The sequence below is a fragment of the Erithacus rubecula genome (assembly GCF_903797595.1).
Source record: "Erithacus rubecula genome assembly, chromosome: 26".
Classification (NCBI taxonomy): domain Eukaryota; kingdom Metazoa; phylum Chordata; class Aves; order Passeriformes; family Muscicapidae; genus Erithacus; species Erithacus rubecula.
Window position 1 is genome coordinate 4,882,665 of NC_136678.1, and position 17,905 is coordinate 4,900,569.

Below are 17,905 nucleotides of genomic sequence, written 5' to 3' on the forward strand. Positions count from 1 at the left end.
TCCTTTCCCCTGTTCCTGGTGAGGGCTGCAAGTTCTCCTCCCCATCTCTGCTGAGGCTGCCCCAGGAATCCAGAGCTCAGGTGTAACTGATGACCTGCAGCCCAGAGAGGACCAAAGGAAAGATGCCACTTTAATAAATGAACAAACAGCAAATCTGCATCATTTTCTGGGAGCTGTTGCTTCTCCACTCCCTGTGCCTGAGGAATTCCTCCATGAGCTGTTCCTCTGACTGAAAACCCTGCCAGGCCAAGCCTGCCCAGACCCAGCTCACCAGAACCAGCTGCCTGGCACGAGCCCTGCCAGCTCAGCAGCTCTGCCTGCTCTTCCCTTGGGGGATCCCTTCACCTCCAAACAGAGGCAGGGAAGGAATTCCATCTGTTCCAGCTCAGAGCTGAGAGCTACATGGGCTGCATTGAAATTCAGTGCTTTAGGAAGCTCAGGGAGTGTTCATCCTCCTTTTATTGGTGTTCTCCCATCACCAGTGGGTGTTTCACCTCCTCAGGGTGTGGGGTGGGGATTTCTGAGCTAGTCTGTGGTTTAACAGAGCCACAAATCCACCCTGGAAAATCTGTGTGCTGTCCTGAGTCTGGGGGAGACCTTCTGCTCCCCCAACTCCCTGGCAGGAGGATGCAGCCAGCAGAGACCAGGTTCTGCAGTGGCTTTAAGGGAATCTTGGGGGGCATCACAGTGAGGAAAAAAATCCTCCTAAATGCAGTTTGCAAAAAGGGAATTTTGCAGGATTCCTTGAAGAAAAGGGTTTGGGCCAAATGTCTTCCATCCCTCTGCTGCTGGCTTTGATTCTCTGGGTATAGTCAGACCTCAGATTGAAAAGCAAGTGGTTCTGCTTTATTTGTTTTTATTGCTGCCAAAAGGGAAAAAAAAAAAAAAAAAAGTCAGAGTAAACAGTGGGATGTTTGCAACCTTCTCACATTAGGCAGATTGAATAAACTGGCTGGCAGTTGATTGTTTTCCTTCAGATCAGTCATTGCATTTGTATTTATTTGATTTTATGGATGTAGTTCTGGGGCTTTTGTTTTGTCTTGGTTTTTTTGTCATTATTTTTTTTTTTTTCCGATTGTTACTTGTGTTGAGGGAAACTGGAACACAAACAGCTCCTACCATCCCTCTCCATCAATTTGGGGACACAAACAGCTCCTACCATCCCTCTCCATCAGTTTGGGGACACAAACAGCTCCTACCTTCCCTCCCCAACACTGTGGGGACACAGCTCCTGCCTTCCCTCCCCATCAATTTGGGGACACAGCTCCTGCCTCCCCTCCCCATCCATGTGGAATTTGCAGAATGCTGATTCCTGGATGGCAGAACCCAAGGGATGGATTAGCTGTGGGACTGAGGAACGCAAAGTCAAACCTGATTCTAGGAGAGATCCTAATGCCCAGAGATTCCCTGCCTGGGGAGCAGGACAGGCTGTGGGGCTCTGGAGAGGGGATGAGAATTCCCTCAATCTCCTTCCACTTCCACATCCCAAGGTTCCACCCATGGCTGAAGCAATTCCCTGTGAATTCTGGCTCTGGCTCACCCTGAGTTTCCCCCCAGGCATCCTCACCCTGCTGCCTTTTCCCTCTGAGCTCTGGAATTCTCTAAAAGATGCAAAAGGAGCAGGAGGAGCTGTGGGCAGCACCTGCCTCTCTCCCTCAGGTGCCACCGTGTCACCTGCACTCACATTTTTTGTCCCTTTTTTCTCTTCCCTTTCAGCATTGTTGCAGAGGACCTCGGGGAAAGGAAAATAGGGCAGGCAACACACGTGGATTCCCAAATATCCACGATCAGCCTGGTGCCATCTGAGCTCCAAAAATCCACGTTTTCCTCCCCACTTTTCTTAGAAGGCAAAAGAAGTTGGAGTCGTGTGGCAGTGCTGAGCAGGGAGGGGAGGAAAAAAAGTGGATGTGGGGGTTTTTCATGCCTCAGAAACACAAACAGGTTGTGGTTATTCCCTATATCCAAGGGCAGAGTAAGTGCAAGAACACTCATTAATTATGTATAATGCTCGCAGTTCAGTTGCCAAAAAAATCATATTTTTGGATATTGTTCACCAGAATATGACTTTAACCTACTGTCACCATTATTTTGCACGTTGTGGTGTTTTAATGAACATATGGCACCACATTAGCTGATGCCAGCCCCTGATTTTCTAACGAGGTTGGTTTCCCATTGTGTGCATCACAAGCCCTGCTGAATATTGAAATATTCAGGGAAGGGGAAAGTGGAGCTGCTCCCCCTTTGCATTCTGGTGCTGGGTGTGAATTTCAAACACTGCCCCAGACCTGGCTGGGCCCTGCTGCCAGAGCCTGGCCTTCAGTTAAATCAATCTGCAGCTCCTGATGTGGCCTCAGCCCATGCCCAGCTCCCAGCAAGGAGAAAATCTGTTGATCTCTGAAAAGTCTTCAGACATCCCAGTTCCATGTGAGCATCCTCAAAGGATCTGCCTTTTCCCCCTTGCCACAGCACATTGTTTTAAAGCTGATCTCATAATTGTATTGATTTATTTTGTTTGGTTCTCTGCGTCAAAGCACTTCTTTAATCAAAAGTAAATTATGTAAAGGCCATTAGGGTCAGCCCAGCCAGCAAAATGAAAACTGCAATACATCATTTATTTGTAAATGTCAGTGAAATCTGCAGATCAATAACCTGCCCAATGTGATTGATATTTATGATTTTATGGAACTCCTGAGGCAGCTGCTGGGTCGGGGTGGCTCAGCAGGGCAGGTTGGGGAGGTTGGGGACACCCTTGGGGCTGTCCCTGCTCTGCCCCAGCCATGGCCAGTGACAAATTCTTTCTCCTGTGTCCGTGTCCCTGTGCCCAAGCCATGTGTGGCACTGGAGAAGGGGCCAACACCAGCTGGGGGTGGCATTTATGGTGTGGTGATGGAATTTATTGTGTGGGTGGTGCCATTTATTTTCATCTCTGCTCCAGCAGACACCAAACCTTGAGTTCCCAGGTGGTGCCCCCCACTCCTGCCCATGTCCCAAACCCCAAACTCTGACACCCTGTGCTGTGGGAGCTGCTGGAATACGGGCTGGGAATGGGGGACTCAGCTCCAGACTTCCCAAACTCCATCTAGTGGCAAAAAACCTCCAATTTGGGATGGTGGGAACCCAGGTGATGGGCTTAGATCCTTCCATGGCAGCTGAAAACCTGACCTGGATCACTCCTGGTGCATCCAAGCCAGGAGCTGTTGTTCTCCCAAGGGTTAAACCCCCTGCCCTGATAACGAAGGCATTTTGTGATGTAACAAAGCAGTCCTGGTGTAATAAAGGGGAAAATTGCAGGGAATTCTGGCTGGATGGCAAAGCAGGAGCTCCTGGCAGTGTCAGGAGTATCTGTCCATCTTTTTATAGACTGCTTTGGACTCTGTGGGTCACTGTTATCTGAGCCCTAAGGAGGAAATGAAGGAGGATATAACAGCAGATAGGATCTGAGCGCTGCTCCCGCTCTTAAATATTCAAAAGAATCTTATGAGGGATGGGATTAAAATGGAGAGATTTTGCTGTTGCTCTGTGGAAAGATGGTCCTGAAGAACAACCAGGGGCAGTGCTGGTGGTCAGGGATGGGCTGCAGGGGGAGGGGGTCCTGCCCAGCCCTGCAGGAAAAGGGGAAAATGCCCAGTGCTGAGTGTGCCAGACCTTGTGAGGGTTTTTTGCCAGCTGCCCTGGGGTTTGGATGGATTTAAACCTGGGCTGGGAGACGTGGCCTATCCCAAATCCCAAATGTTGGATTGGGCTGAGCCTGGATTTTAGGAGATAAACTCATCTAAAGGGAACACTTCCAATCTGTCCCAAACATCCCTGGCTGTTCCCTCGCTGTGCCAAGGGCCTTATGGGGTTAAAACCTCGACCCCAAAGCACAAAGCCCCGGCAAGGAGAGCGAGCAGGGACCATCCCCAGAGGGGTGGCACAGCCTGGCACACCCTGGGGCATCAGCCGGGACCTGGCACGGCTCCTGGTGGAGCACAAAGGGTCGGGCACCGCCCGCTAATTGCGGCGGGGTTAATGAAGGCAGACGCAGAGCGGCTGCTCTCATTAAAATATGAAAATGATGCCCGGAGCAGGGGGAGGCTCCTTCCTCAGGGATAACCCTGCCGGAGCAGGGAGGGGACACTGGGATGCAGATTTCAGGGTCCAGCATTCCCGTTTTTACAGTCCCAGAGCCCTAGGTCAGGCTCTGGGGTGGGGGGCTTAGGCAGTGCTGGGAATTCTGCTCAGATGAGGAGATGGGTCAGGAAACCAAATTCCCCCTGCAGACTTTCCTTTCCAAGCAGGGAACTCTTCCACCCAGCAGCTCCTGGGGTAGGGAGTTCTGCCTCCAGCTCTCCAGCAGCCAGCACGTTCCAAAATCCAGCTGCTCATGTCACACTCCCACCAAATCCCCGGTCAGGATGGTTGGGAAATCCAAACGTATTCTGAGCAGACAGAACAACTTGGCCTTGCATTCAATGAATTGTGGAGCGTTTTTCTCTTAATCAACTCTGCAATTACTGCATTTAACTCCGTGTGAGCCACAAACCACAGCTGCCAGTTCTGCAGTTCTGGGATGACAAAGTCTTGGGGGTCTGTAGGAAAAATTCTGCAAGGCAACTTCCCATCCCTCTGAAAACAGAGAAAAAGGAAAGAGGGTTTAATGCCTAAAACTGTGATTCCACTTGGGATAAAGCATTAAGAGTCTCTATGAAGTTATCATTTTTTAAAAAATAAAGATTTGAGAACAGCTTGGCCTGGAACAATATTTCAGGCATGGCTAGCTGTTAAAAATAAACTAATTCAGAAGAGCCACATTTAAATAAATATAATGCAAAGACATAATGGCACAGATAATAGTTTTGAATGGGGAATTCTAATGACTTCGAGGGCATTTTACAGGGCAATTAATACACATGAAAATGCTGCTCTATTCAACTGATGGAAAGAAAGGAAAATAAAATAAAATAAAGCCGGCAGAAAAAGAAAGGGAGATGGTTGTGACTGGCAAAAATAGGGTTTGATTTTCTTTTCAATAGGATCACTGCTTACAAACATAATAAAAGGAAAAATAAGCATGTCAGGTTCTATAATGTGCCTTGTGAAATCCCCAATGATTCCTTTCTAAAGAGGGGCAATTAGGAGCCTTTTGCATATGCATGTGACTTCTGCAGAGCGGGGCTTTCTCCACTCCCTTCTTCATCAACAGGCTAAAAATACACCCAAAACATATCCCAAAATGCATCCCAAAACACATCCCAAACTGCATCCCAAAGTGCAGCATCCTCAGGTTCCAGGGGAAATCCCAGAGCTCTTCCCTCTGCAGCAGGAATTTGGTCACCTCTAAATTCAGCTGAGCTCTGGGGCTGGGTCAGGGACAGGGAGGGGAGCAGGAAAAAGCACATTTATGGTTTGGTGTGTTCAGTGTTTGTGTGTTTGTTTGAGGTCAGTGACCTTGGGGCCCTTTTCCACCCTCAGCTGTTCTCAGTTCTGCTCCCAAATCCATCTTTTCCCACATTGCCCAGTGCCAGCTCCAGCCTGGGCTGCCCATCACTGGTTTGGGATGAACTCCCAGCTCTGCTGGCACTGCAGGGCTGAATCAGGGCGTCCCTGGGGACCCTGCAGCCCAGAACCCTCCCTCTGTGTTCCCCTGTGTCCCCCTGTGTCCCCATTGTGCCCCTGTGCCCCTATTGTGCCCCCCTGTGTTCCCATTGTGCCCCTGTGCCCCTATTGTGCCCCCCTGTGCCCCATTGTGCCCCCTGTGCCCCCTGTGTCCTCCTGTGTCCCCCTGTGTCCCCCTGTGTCCCCATTGTGCCCCTGTGCCCCATTGTGCCCCCTGTGCCCCCATTATGCCCCCTGTGTCCCCCTGTGCCCCCCTGTGTCCCCATTGTGCCCCTGTGCCCCTATTGTGCCCCTCTGTGTCCCCCTGTGTCCCCCTGTGACCCCTGTGCCCCCCTGTGCCCCCTGTGTCCCCCTGTGTCCCCATTGTGCCCCCCTGTGTCCCCCTGTGTCCCCCTGTGTCCCCATTGTGCCCCCTGTGCCCCCATTATGCCCTCTGTGTCCCCCTGTGACCCCTGTGCCCCCTGTGCCCCCATTGTGCCCCCTGTGTCCCCCCGTGCCCCATTGTGCCCCCCTGTGTCCCCATTGTGCCCCCTGTGCCCCCGTTGTGCCCCCTGTGTCCCCCCGTGCCCCATTGTGCCCGTCTGTGCCCCCCTGCCCATCTGCACCAGCACCTTGCCCTTGCTCCACAGCCTGTCCAGATCTTGAGCTGCATTTCTGAAATGTATAAATAAATATTACATATGCTAACAGATGGTTCATTAGCCAGTTGTTATGGCAATCAGCATTTCAGCCAATTAAAATCCTTTCCATAGCTTTAAAAATGTCAGTGATAGGGACATTTAAATGGCCAGAGAACAAACAGCCCCTCTGTAGCCTGGCACTGAAACAAAAGGCGTTTTCTGGGAGTTTGTGGAGAGAGGAGAAGAAGAAATAGAGTAAGAGTTGGAAATCCTTTGTGCTGGAGGAGGGAAAGGTGCTGGCCCCTGGGTTTTAATTAATGGGAGAGGACATTTTGGACAATTTTGGACATTTTTGGACATTTTGTCACTCAATGACTCAGCTTGGGGTGATCACCTGGGAACCCCAAGGTGCATCTGGGACATCCCAGCCCCTGCTGGGCTTTTCCTGCAGGAATTGTCTGAGTTCAGCACCCACAGGCAGGGTCAGACTTTGTCCCCAGGTGTGCAGGAATTCCTGAACCTTTCCCAGGGAATGGCAGAGTCCTGAATCCCCTGGCACTGCCTGGGGGTGCTCAGCAAAGTTCAGGGTCAGGCTGGGTTTGAGGCAGGAGCTCCAAGTGCTCAGGACACAGGGGATGGTTCCAAACCCAAAGGAGCTGAAATTATGTCTGTAGGAACAGCAGGATGGTGGAGATGGGGCAGTCACAGGGGAGGAATGAAGTCACACTTCATAATTCCTGATGATTTTGAGGCTGCATGTGGCTGGAAGAGAAAAGAACTGCTTAGATCCCAAAAATTCCTTCCAAACACCTTTTCCCTGGGCTGGCAGAGCTTGGTCTCTGTGTGTAGGGCTCTGAGTGCAGGAATAAAATCGTGGCATGGGAAGGCAGGGCCTTTTCATCCTGAATTAGTGATGTGGCAGAGGGAGGAAAGGGAAGGGAGGAGAGGGGGGAAACCTGACCCTGCAGAAAGCATCCTCTCACAGCATGGTCCATATCCCATATTAATGAAGGTAAAACTCAAATCTCTGTTCCCATAGGGCAGGACCAGGTTTCCCCCTGTCCCTGCCACGTTCCAGGGGCTGCTGCTGCCCTGGCAGCCAGGATTTGATGAGTCACAGCCTCACCAGGGTTGATTCTCTTTTCCTCATCTCTGCTGTCTTCTGCAACCGTTTAGAGGAGCAAAAAATAGCTCCCACAGACAATCAGGGCAGATTATTTTAATGAGAGCTCAAAAAAATGTGAAACAAACGGCCCAAATTGAGCCTTCAAACATTTCTCCCCACGTCTGCAGGAGCTGCACGGTGCCTGAGTCAGCAGGTCTGCAGCACGAGACGCTGCTGCCAGGAGGGCAGATCCCAACCCTCCTTCCTGAAACATGTTTTATCCCAGGAGTGAACTGAACATCCTGACTGTGATCAGCAGCTCCATTTTCTGCTGTAATTGTCTTTTCTGTGCTGGAGTCGGCAGTGCCCGGCTCCCATCTGCTCCTGCTTCACTCTCAACCTCAGCCAGGGAAACAATCCCATATGTGCTTCAGCAGGCTGAGGTGGGATGGGGCTGAAGCCTTTCCCTCCTCCCTGGCTTGTGCCCCCTCTTTTAATGATCCTTATTATTGGTTTTTTAATTGATTAATTATTGATTCATTCAGCCTGGGACACCCCCAGGGATGGGGCAGCCACATCTTCTCTGGCCACCCTGTGCCAGGGTTCCCTCACAGGGAATGACTTCTCCCTGAAGAAGATCTAGAGGAATATTGGCTCAGAACTGCAGGAAGTTGTTGCATTTTCACAAAGGGATTATTTGCCTCAGTAAGGAAAAGGGAACCCCCAGCAGACCCAGCAGCTCGTGTCCCACAAGGGGATTCTGCAGCAGGGGAAGAAGCTTTGAGAATCCTTCTGGCATTTCATCCTGTCTCTGTTATCCAGACAACTCCCCATGACCCATAAATAGATTTTTCCCTTCCCTTTTTTTCTCACCTCCCTTTTGGTTTGCAATGGCAGCTCCAAAAGCTTTAGAGCTGCTTCTTGATGGGCATAAAAATATCATGAGTACTTGTTTAAACATCAGAAAGGTATTAGCTCAATTTTGCACTTCAATGCTACCAAGAATGTTTAGGCCCATTGGGCATGAATTTAATTTTCTTACAGGCTGCAGGGAGAAGAAAAAAAAATCAGCCTCCCTATCTGAGCATTAACTGCTGCTCCCTGTGACAGCTCCAAGCATCACCTTTGCAGGGCTCCAGGCTCCAAATGGTGCTGGAATGAAGTTCTGAGCAGGCAGAGGCCCCAGCTCTCTCCCCAGGGCTGTTCTGCACCTTTGCTCAGTGTTTGTACAGGAAAAACTCCAGCAGGAGGAACAGCCCTGCAGCAGGGTCACAATACCCAAACAATTCTGCCTCCACCAAACCCCAGCACGCTGCCTGTGGCAGGAAAATCCTTCCTCACCTCATTAGTGATCAAAGATTGGGTCAAAACACACCCAATCAGACTGGGTGTTCTTAACAGTGCATTCATGATAAACACATTTTGTTGATGGTTAAAAAAGTAGATTTTTTTTTTTTTTTTGAGGTATCCTGTTGACTCATTGTCAGCTCAGGGCCCTGGGTGCCTCCCCATGTGAAGCTCTGAGGATGTCAAGGACATCAATCTGCTCCTTCCCCAAGGATCCAGGAATGTCCTTGTGGCACAGGGGGAAAATCCCTTTTAATGGTCCATAGTGATAACCAGTCTGTTTCATCTTTCATGGCAAAGATGTGCACAATCCATGGCTGTGAATTCTGCAGTGGCTGTGGGGTGGGGACAGTGCTGTCCCTGCAGGGGTGGCTCTGCTGCCTCTCCCTGACCCTTCACAGAGCCCCAAACCCAGCTCAGCTTCAATCCAGGGGGGTCAGATCAGTGCTGGAGATTCTTGGCCATCCCTCAGGCTTGGTCTGTGAGGATGAGGAGAGGTTTGGTCTGTGCCACCAGGAGCCTCTGGAAAATGGGAAGGACCCATCAGGGCAGTGGTGGCCGTGGTAACAGCAAAATTCCTGCTTTAAGAGCTACCAAACAGCAAAATTCCTGCTGCAGGAAGGAACAAACAGCAAAATTCCTGCTGCAGGAGGGAGCAAACAGCAAAATTCCTGCTGCAGGAGGGAACTGCAATGTTCCTGCTGCAGGAGGGAGCAGCAGTGCTCCTGCTAACAGCAATGTTCCTGCAGCAGGCAGGACTTGGGATAAATACATGCAGTTCTTTGCTTATTTTCCACATTTCTGTGCCCTGAAAAAGTCCTTCTCTTCTGCTTCTCTCTCAGCCATAAAAGAGGTGCAAGGCCACAGAGGGATTTAGCATTTTAGAGGAATTTCCAGCTCTGAGCTGGACATGCATCCAGCTCCAATGAAAATGTGCTCTCAGGGGCATTGGAGCCCAGCTTTGGAGCCTGGGCCAGGGCTCAGATGAGCCTCAGCAGAGCATCCAAACCTGGCAGATCCTCTCTGTGCTCTGCCCAAATGCTGGATCCTTTGAAGCCTTCCCAGGGCTGCTGGGCAGGAGATCAGAGCCACGGGGAGGGAGTTTGGAATCTGGGACCAGGGAGAAGGAAATAAAAACAAAGGGGACCAAAGGCAAACTCCAGTGCCACCAGGGCCCTCCAGCATCTGCATATCTGCACCCTGGCTGTGCTGCAGAATCCCAGAGGGAATGGGATGCAGCAAGTGCCTGCTGGTGCAGAAGGAGATTTTGGATGCTGATCAAGGTACAGGTAGAAAAGGTTCCAGTGAATAAATAAATAATTGTTGGAAAGCTGAAAGGAAGATGTGAGGATGAGATCAGAGAAAGCCAGAGGAATAAAATCTATAGTAATGGAACAAATCCTGGGGCTTTGGGGAGCTGGGAGAGGCTGGACCAGCCACGGGAGGGTGAAGGGTGTGAGGAAACCCTTCAGGGTGGCAGAGCAGGCTGGGCAGGGCTTGGGGATCAGCAGGAGATGCTTGGGGATGGGGCAGGATGGAAATGCCACCCCTGTGTGCCTGTGGGGTCCCAGGGCTGCATGAGAGGAGGGCCTTCCCTGTCCCTGTGGAAGGACCTGCAGGGTCCTGGCAGGTCCATAACCCCTGGCTTTGGAGAGCAGGACACCAAGCACAGGTAGCATCACCCACCAAACCCCCAAAATCTCATTTATCTCTGTCACAATCCTCTGCCAGCTCCCTGGGGCTCTGCTGGAGGTGTTTGGTTCTGCCTCTGTCCTTTCCTTTTCAAACCCATTCCATTATCAAATGGCCCTGGGGGCTCTGATCTGGAATGGGGAACTGGCAGAGGTCCTGGAGCCATCAGAGACCCAGCGAGGTGAAACTGCTGCTCCCAAAAATGGGTAAGTAAATGCAATTAATTAAAAATCATTAAACCAACCTTCCTGGCTGCTGCTGTTCCACGTGCTGGTGGGTTGGTTGGTGCCAGGCTGGGGGACAGTGGGAGAGGAGGAGCTGGTGCCTCTCACAGCTCCTGGGGTTTGATTTTGGGGGTGTTGGAGGGTTCATTGTGTCCCTGTGGTTTGAGCCTTTTCCTTCTGATGCTGACAGAGTTTCCCTCACTGACCAGGGGGCAGTGCTGGAGTTTTTGTGCACCTGGATCTGCAGCAGCAGCCCCAAGGCAATTTCCCATTTTCTCTCAGCATGAGGGGCATGATCCTGGCTGTGCCCAGGGAGCTCTGACACTCCTGGTGCCAATCCTGACATTGCACAGGTCAACTCTGGCCCACGGGGCTGCTCAGCTCCAGCTGGGATTTCCTGAGTGCCTGAAAAAAATTTCCAGCAGCCTTTCCTGCCCAGCAGCTCTGTTTGCTCCATCTCCTCTCTCTCTCCATCTCATCTGAGCCTCAGGAACATCGATAAATGCCCTGGAAGAGTCTGGTGTAAATAACAGGACTTTCTGCCTATTCTAATCAATAAAATATTGTTTATAGGAGCCCTCGTGGCCCTCTCAGCTGCACTGGAAGGTCTGGCACTGGGTTTATAAACTTGCTTTCCAGGAGGCTGTAACAGGGAGAGCTGCTCTGCCAGGGATGTAAATCAGGCTCAGGTTTTGCTTTCTTTAAAACACAAGTGGCTGTATATGGGGGTTTTTTTATTATTTTTCCTTGCTAGGCTGTAGCTTACCAAAGGAGGTGCAGGGGTGGATGGATGTATTTTTGCAGTTAAACTCTATCGATGTCTCCTCACATGCAGGGAGAGGGAAACAAGCAAACAAATAATGCTGTGATGGATCCCCAGTATCTGCATTTAAAAGCCAAGCACCCCACAGAAAGCACAATAACTGCAGCCCATAACTCTCACTCTACAAAGCCAAACTGGGCACTGCTCTGCTAAATTATTTCCTTCTGCTGCCTACATTTCAGGCTCCTTCCTTCCCTAGATCTCATCTTGGCTTTTTGATATCCCACCAGCCAAAGATTGAGTGTGTGCAGCAAACCACACCAAACCCCATCTTCACTTCTCAAAATATTGGTTCAGTCCTTACAGGAACGCTTGATTTACAGAACGCTAAAGTAATATAAATAATTTCTTCTTGTTTTCACAAGATTAGTTGCCAGATGCAGAGCTAGAAATAAGGGATGAAAGGTCTGTGCTTGCTGTTGGGCATCAAAATCCTTTAATGATTTATTAATGTCAACATTTCTATTTTCCATACAGACTGTTGCTCTATGTGTGCCTATTTATTTCCGTGCACAGCCAAAGGTCAGTGCTTGGAAAACAGTGGGAAAGATGTTTAAAAGTGCCTCAGAAAGAAATGGTCTGAAGAGCTTTTGGGATCTCTGTCCATAAATACACATCTCCTTGTGCCACAGGTGCAGCTCTCCTGCTCACCCACATTCTGAACATCTTCTCCAGCCCTGAGGGGTCTCTAATTCCAAAATTCAGCTCACAGAGTGTCTGCCCAGGGACGTTTCTGCAATGCTTGAGCAGATTCCTCTCCAGTGCTGCCTTGCCTGTCACACCTGGGACAGGGTGGCTTTGTTGTCACACCTGGGCTGTCTCCCTGTCCCCTCCTCAGTGACAGGAGCTCTCCAGCAGTTTGGGAGTGCCCAGGGCCAGGCTTGGAGCACCCTGGCTTAGTGGAAGTTCTCCTAAATCAGCTTTAATGTCCCTTCCCACCCAAACCCTCTGTGACTCCATTCTGTGCCCTCGCCTGCACTGCAGCTCTGGATTAACAGTGAAATTTCTCTCCCCAAAGCTTTCTGTCAAGCTGGAGCTGCTGCCTGCAGCACTGGAGGTGTTTTTGAAGGACACAGGCATGTGTGCACTCACACAAATCCACATAAAAACTCTTGGGCATTACTGAGAGCAGCTGATGTACATGAGCAAAAAGAACTCCAGGAGCAAGTGGGGCCATTGTCCTGCCCATGGCCAGGCTTAAATAGCACCAAATGTCCAACAGCAGGGACAGAAAGCAACGATTTACAAATAAATTCTATTTACTAAACACTCCGTATCTGTGGAAAGCAAGAGGGAGAATTATAATACAAACCAGCTTCATCTGACAACAAAGCTGAAAACTTATTGACTTGGAAATGTGTGTTTGAGCTATCAAAAAGGGCAATATTCAAATGGAAAAGTCTCCCTTTTTAATCGTGGCAAAACCTAGTTCCATGCATTCAGTAGATTTAGAATGATTTTATAGTGGTGTTGTCTGGGAAAAAATGTCTTTGCCTGTAAGAGCACAGGTTCTTTTAATGGGAGTTGTCATCTAAATAATTCCATATCATCAAGCAAAAAGATAATTTATAAGGGGAAAAAACCCCAGAGCAGCCTAAAGTCTCAGAGTCACCCACAAAATTGCTTATGAATGTGCTATTAGTTGGAGGTAAAAGTTAATGGAGAATTGGCTGGCCTTGGGGAGCAATAAATGGGATACTGAGTCTGCTGCCTTAGGGCAGGATTTCAGAATTGGTCCAAGCCCGCCGTGATTTGAAAGAAGTTCCCTCTGATGCTTATTTGTTGGTCTAAGTGAGATAATGCATTGATGAGCCTCAGCCTAATTCCAAATGAAAACCAGTTCCAGGATGATAATTTGTATTATAGAAATGCTCAGAGGCCACAGACTGTGCCTGGATTTACAATTCCTGCCCATGGTACAAATCTTTCCCCCCGAGTGAGCGCAGAAGGAACATCCATAAATAAATGTGGGGCTGCTCACAGGGCAGGGGAGAATCAGAAATGAGGCTGGGCTTGGGAGCTGGGCTTTTCCTACTTCTGAGTCTGGGAGTGTCCAGGGCCAGGTTGGAGCAGCCTGGGGTAGAGGAAGGTGTCAGGGTGAGCTTTGAGTCCCTCCCAACCCAAACCATTCTGTGATTATCTGAAGGATTTTTTTTTTTTTAAATATATATATATATTTCATTTTTTGGTTTATATTTTTAATTTGCACAAACAGAGCTTAAATGACCTGTGATAAAATGAAACCATTCTTCAAGCTCTCTGAAAGCAACAGTGGAGGGCCAGGATGTGAAAAGTATCAGGGAGGGAAAAGACCTGCAATTGTCCTTCAAACTCACCCAACAGAGAAATCCCAACTCTTGCAGAGGAGGCAGAGCTTGGTGGGTTTGGTGCCTGTGCCGTGCTCCTCCTCTCTGCAGTAATTTATCAATAATTCCATTGCTCAGAGGGCTTTGGAGCCCAGGCTGGGAAGCTTTAGCATGAGCAGGAAAAAAAAAAAAAGGATTAGATTAGAGGATTAGACATTAGACATTTATATGAATATGAATGGTCTTTGCAGCTACATCAGCCAGGAGAAAATTACATGGGGCTGATAATCTTCATGCTCGAGGGCCTAAGCCGCTCATGAGAGCCGGTCAAATTATTTGTTGGGAGCCATTTATTTGAAGAATTCAGCCCTTTTCTGTTTGTGTGCAGATCATGGTTTTTATTCATGCACTTCTTCCTCAGGACAGTTTGACGGCTGGGGCTGAGCTGGGAAGGGTTTATTGTGGATATTCCATCAGTCATTCCCCAGCTGGGGTTTATTCTCTGCAGGGAAGGAGAAGGGAGGAGGAAAGGCATCCCAGGGTAGTGCTGAGACAGAGCCCAGTCCTCTCCTGCTGCTCAAGCTGCAGCCTGGGTCTGTCCAGCAGGCAGCTTTTCTTCCTGACTCAATGGAAAACTGGAATTTGCTGCTGATTGGCACTAAAAACCTAAAAATCCTGAACAAGCCCTCAGTGCAGGCAAAGCAGAGCAAGAACAGGGAATATGCAAAGGTCTCTGTCTTCTGGGGAATTCTGGGTTGAGAGATGTTTGAGCATTTAAATGGCCCAGCCTCAGCCTGTGCTGATCCAAAATCTTTGGAGACCCCGAGTTTTGGGCAGGAGTGCTCCTGGCACACTCCAGACCCTCACTAAATTCTCCTCCTGTTGTGTTCCTTGCCAGTTCAGCACAAAGTCATTCCCAAGGAAATTGCCCAGGGCCATCCCTGCTCCTCCCATCCTCCTCCCTTGCCCAAGACAGAAAATTCCACTGTGGTGGTGGCATTCTTGTCCCTGGGAGTGTGGGCAGCAGGATGGGCTGGGAGTGGTGGCAGCTTGGTGCCCAAACCTCTGGACAAAGCCCCACCTGGCCAGGGCAGTGAGAACACCTGTGTGGAGCTTAAACTCCTCAGAGCACCTCCCTCGAGTTCTCCTGTGGTTCATTTTTGGACTTCACGGGTGTTTGTTTTTGTTCCTTTTTTGCCAAGCTGGTTCCACTCGAGCCCTCCATTAATAGCTCTGAAAAAAAAAAAAAAATCACACTCTGGTTGCAGGGAAGTTTGTGCAAGTGACAGCTTTCCTAACACGTCTGTGGAGCTTCCCAAAATATTGTGGAGGAGAAACGTGTGCGCGTGTGACTCTGCAAACAGACGTGTTCTGCAGGGCCCCTTGTGCAGCCAGGGAAGCACTCACACAGAACCAGGGAAATTGGGGCTGCCCCCTGCCAGAGGCTCTGAAAAATATCCCTATCACTGTCTGATTAGGGACAGCAAATAATGCAGCAACACACACCCAATCCTTCCAAGAGCAGGAAGGAGTGATTTATTGAAAAGCCAGGGCATTTATATAAGATAGATTGTGCAAAACAAAATAGAAAAGACTCATTGGTCAAAGGAGGCAACACCTCTTTGAAAACATGCTTCATGCAAAACACTCACATGGCTTGGGGGTCAACACCAGGTGTTTATCTGTGTTGTTCTTTCTCCCTTCTCTTGTTTGTCACCTGGGAAAGGTCCTGGCTGGAGCTGAGAAAACCAACAGCCTGGGAAAAACCCATGTTGGATTTTTCACACAGCCTTCAGCTCTGTCCACACACCCCAACCCCTGCAAACTCTCGTAATGCACTGGGAATGTCACAGGACATTCCCTGGCTGTGGTTGTGAGTCAGGAGCAATCTGCAGCCAGAGCTGGAGCTGCTCCCAGCCCCGCTGTCCCCGAGCACTCTGTGATGGGCTGGGGGAAAACTGGGATGGGTTAAGAACTCACAGCTCCAGAGAGAGCAGAGCAGTGGGTGGAAGAGTCATCCAAGATCATCCAGTCCTAGCTGTGCCAAATCCCCACTTTGTCACCAACCCAGAGCTTGGAGTGCCCTCTGGACACCTCCAGGAATGGGGCCTCCACCTGGGCAGCCCCTTCCAAAACCTGAGCACCCTTTCCATGAGAAGAGATCCATGGTGCTGCTGATGGAACAGAAAGGGAAGGAGAGCAGCAAAGACACCTGAACCCTGAGAGCTGGGGGGGCCTTGGCTGCTCGACGCTTAACGAGGAGAAAAACGGGGCTTGCTCTGCTCTGCAACCCGCGGCCGTCAGGGAAATTGGAAGTGACAGAATCACCATTGATACAAATTAAAAACAAATAAAAAGGGTACACAGCAGTGATTCCCCGAGTCCAGACTCCATTAGCAGCTGATTTACTGTGCACTGACCTGTGCTGTTTGCACGGGGAAGGTGCCGTGCGTGGATCCCTCGGCCGCGGCGCTCCAGCTCTCCCCAGTCAATAAACTATTTAATTTAATGAGAAACAGTATTGATGGGCCGGGAATGCAGCTCCCAAAAAATAAAAAAAAAGGAAAAAAAAGAGGAAAAAAAATGCAGCTGCAAAGAGCAGATAAAGTCTTCAGCTCAGGGGTTCACTCTCTGGGTGTTTTCCCTTTTGTTATCTCATTAATTAAAGTCCTGAGAAGTCTCAGCTGATTTGGGAGTGCCAGAGCCTGGTAGGAAAGGTGCTGCAGGTGGGATTGCTGCAGGGACAGGACCTGGGGAGGAGATAATGCAGAGTGCAGTGTAGTGCCCTGACCTTCCCCAGAAAACAAATCCGTGCAGGAAGAAGTTGTTCCAGAGAAAAATCTGTCAGATCAGCCAAGGAGAGCAGGTGCTGCTGGAAAGCCAAATTCTGTAGCAGCACTCTTGAGTATTTCTGAGATTGAAGTTACATTAAGTATGTCACATCTCAAAATAATGTTAAAAAAATGGGAAACTAGAAATGCCCTTGGTGCTCAGTGTGGGTCTCTCTGAATGTGGTCAGAAATATCAACATCAAAATCCTGGAATGGTGGGATGGCCAAGGAAATGACCTGTAAGATCATGCAGTTCAGTCATGAACCCACCCTCACCACGTTCAGCCCCAAACCATGTCCTCAAATGCTCAGTGCTGGAGGAGAGCCAGGGGCTGGGAGCATCAAAGCTGCATTTTCACCTCTAAATTATCCCATGGACAGTTCTCCCTCAGTTCCTTTGTGTCCCTGAGCACGAGGGAAGGATCCAATTCCCAAGTTCATTAAAGTTCACCCTCCCCTGGGAGTGAGCCAAGTGATGCCAGTGTTCGAATTCCAGCTGATTGCTGTGAGTTGTCTGTAGTTAGCAGCCTGTAAAGAAAACACACATTTAAGGAAATTAGAGTAGCAAGACAAATGAGGTGGAACCATTAAGAGGAGCAGGAGCTGGAGATAATCCATATTTTAAAACACTGCAGCGGTTTGCAGGGCTTGGAGGAAGAAATATTCTGTGTTTTTTGTGCTTTGGGCCCCAAAAAGGACCTTCCTCCTTTGCTGTTCCTGCTTCTTTTGTCCAAAAAACAGGAGACAAGGACTGGAGGTGACATTAGTCCAGCTCAAGGAGTGAGGAAATTGTGCAGTTTGCTGGAAATTAATATTTTCCTTGCTCGTGGAGAAGCTTGGGGTGCAGACAGGCAAAGGGGTGGGGTGGGGGCAGTGCCAGGTGCCCACCCTGAGCAATCCCCCTGGCCAGGGGCAGCCAGAGGACTCCTGGTGCTCCTTTTCCAGCAGCCTGGATTCTGCAGAAGAACCTCCAGGCAGCACAAAAGCCATTTTCAGGAGCCGAGGTTTCCTCATTATGTATGGCAGCTATGCCTCCCTGTATGGGAAGCATTATTTTAAGCAAAAGAGGCAGATTGGGAGTGCAGACACAGGAAAGCATGGCAAATGAGAGAAACTTTGATCAAAATTCAAATCCAACTCAGCCTGCAGCTATCTGCTGAGCAGCCTGCATTCTCCTGGAGAGTTTTTTTTCCCCCCTTTTTTCAGAACAGGAACATGAAGAAAGCACTTGGTATGAGGGAGGTCAATAGACATACTGCATTTCAGAGGTTCAATTTAATCTCATTTTCTTTGGCCTCAGTGATTTGCTTTTCCAGGTCTGGTGGCCCCTTGAGAAACTTTTCATTCTCTCCTTTCAGG

At 49.5% G+C, this 17,905-nt stretch overlaps 1 long non-coding RNA gene across 1 annotated transcript; it reads right to left on the reverse strand.

Moving 5' to 3' along the window:
• Positions 1-14,319: 14,319 nt before the first annotated feature.
• Positions 14,320-16,259, reverse strand: LOC306812664. The gene is made up of 2 exons (XR_013776892.1): positions 16,136-16,259; positions 14,320-14,948 (listed from the first exon to the last, which is right to left on the reverse strand). It is a non-coding gene; the product is annotated as an uncharacterized lncRNA (long non-coding RNA).
• Between the last annotated feature and the right edge of the window lie 1,646 nt (positions 16,260-17,905).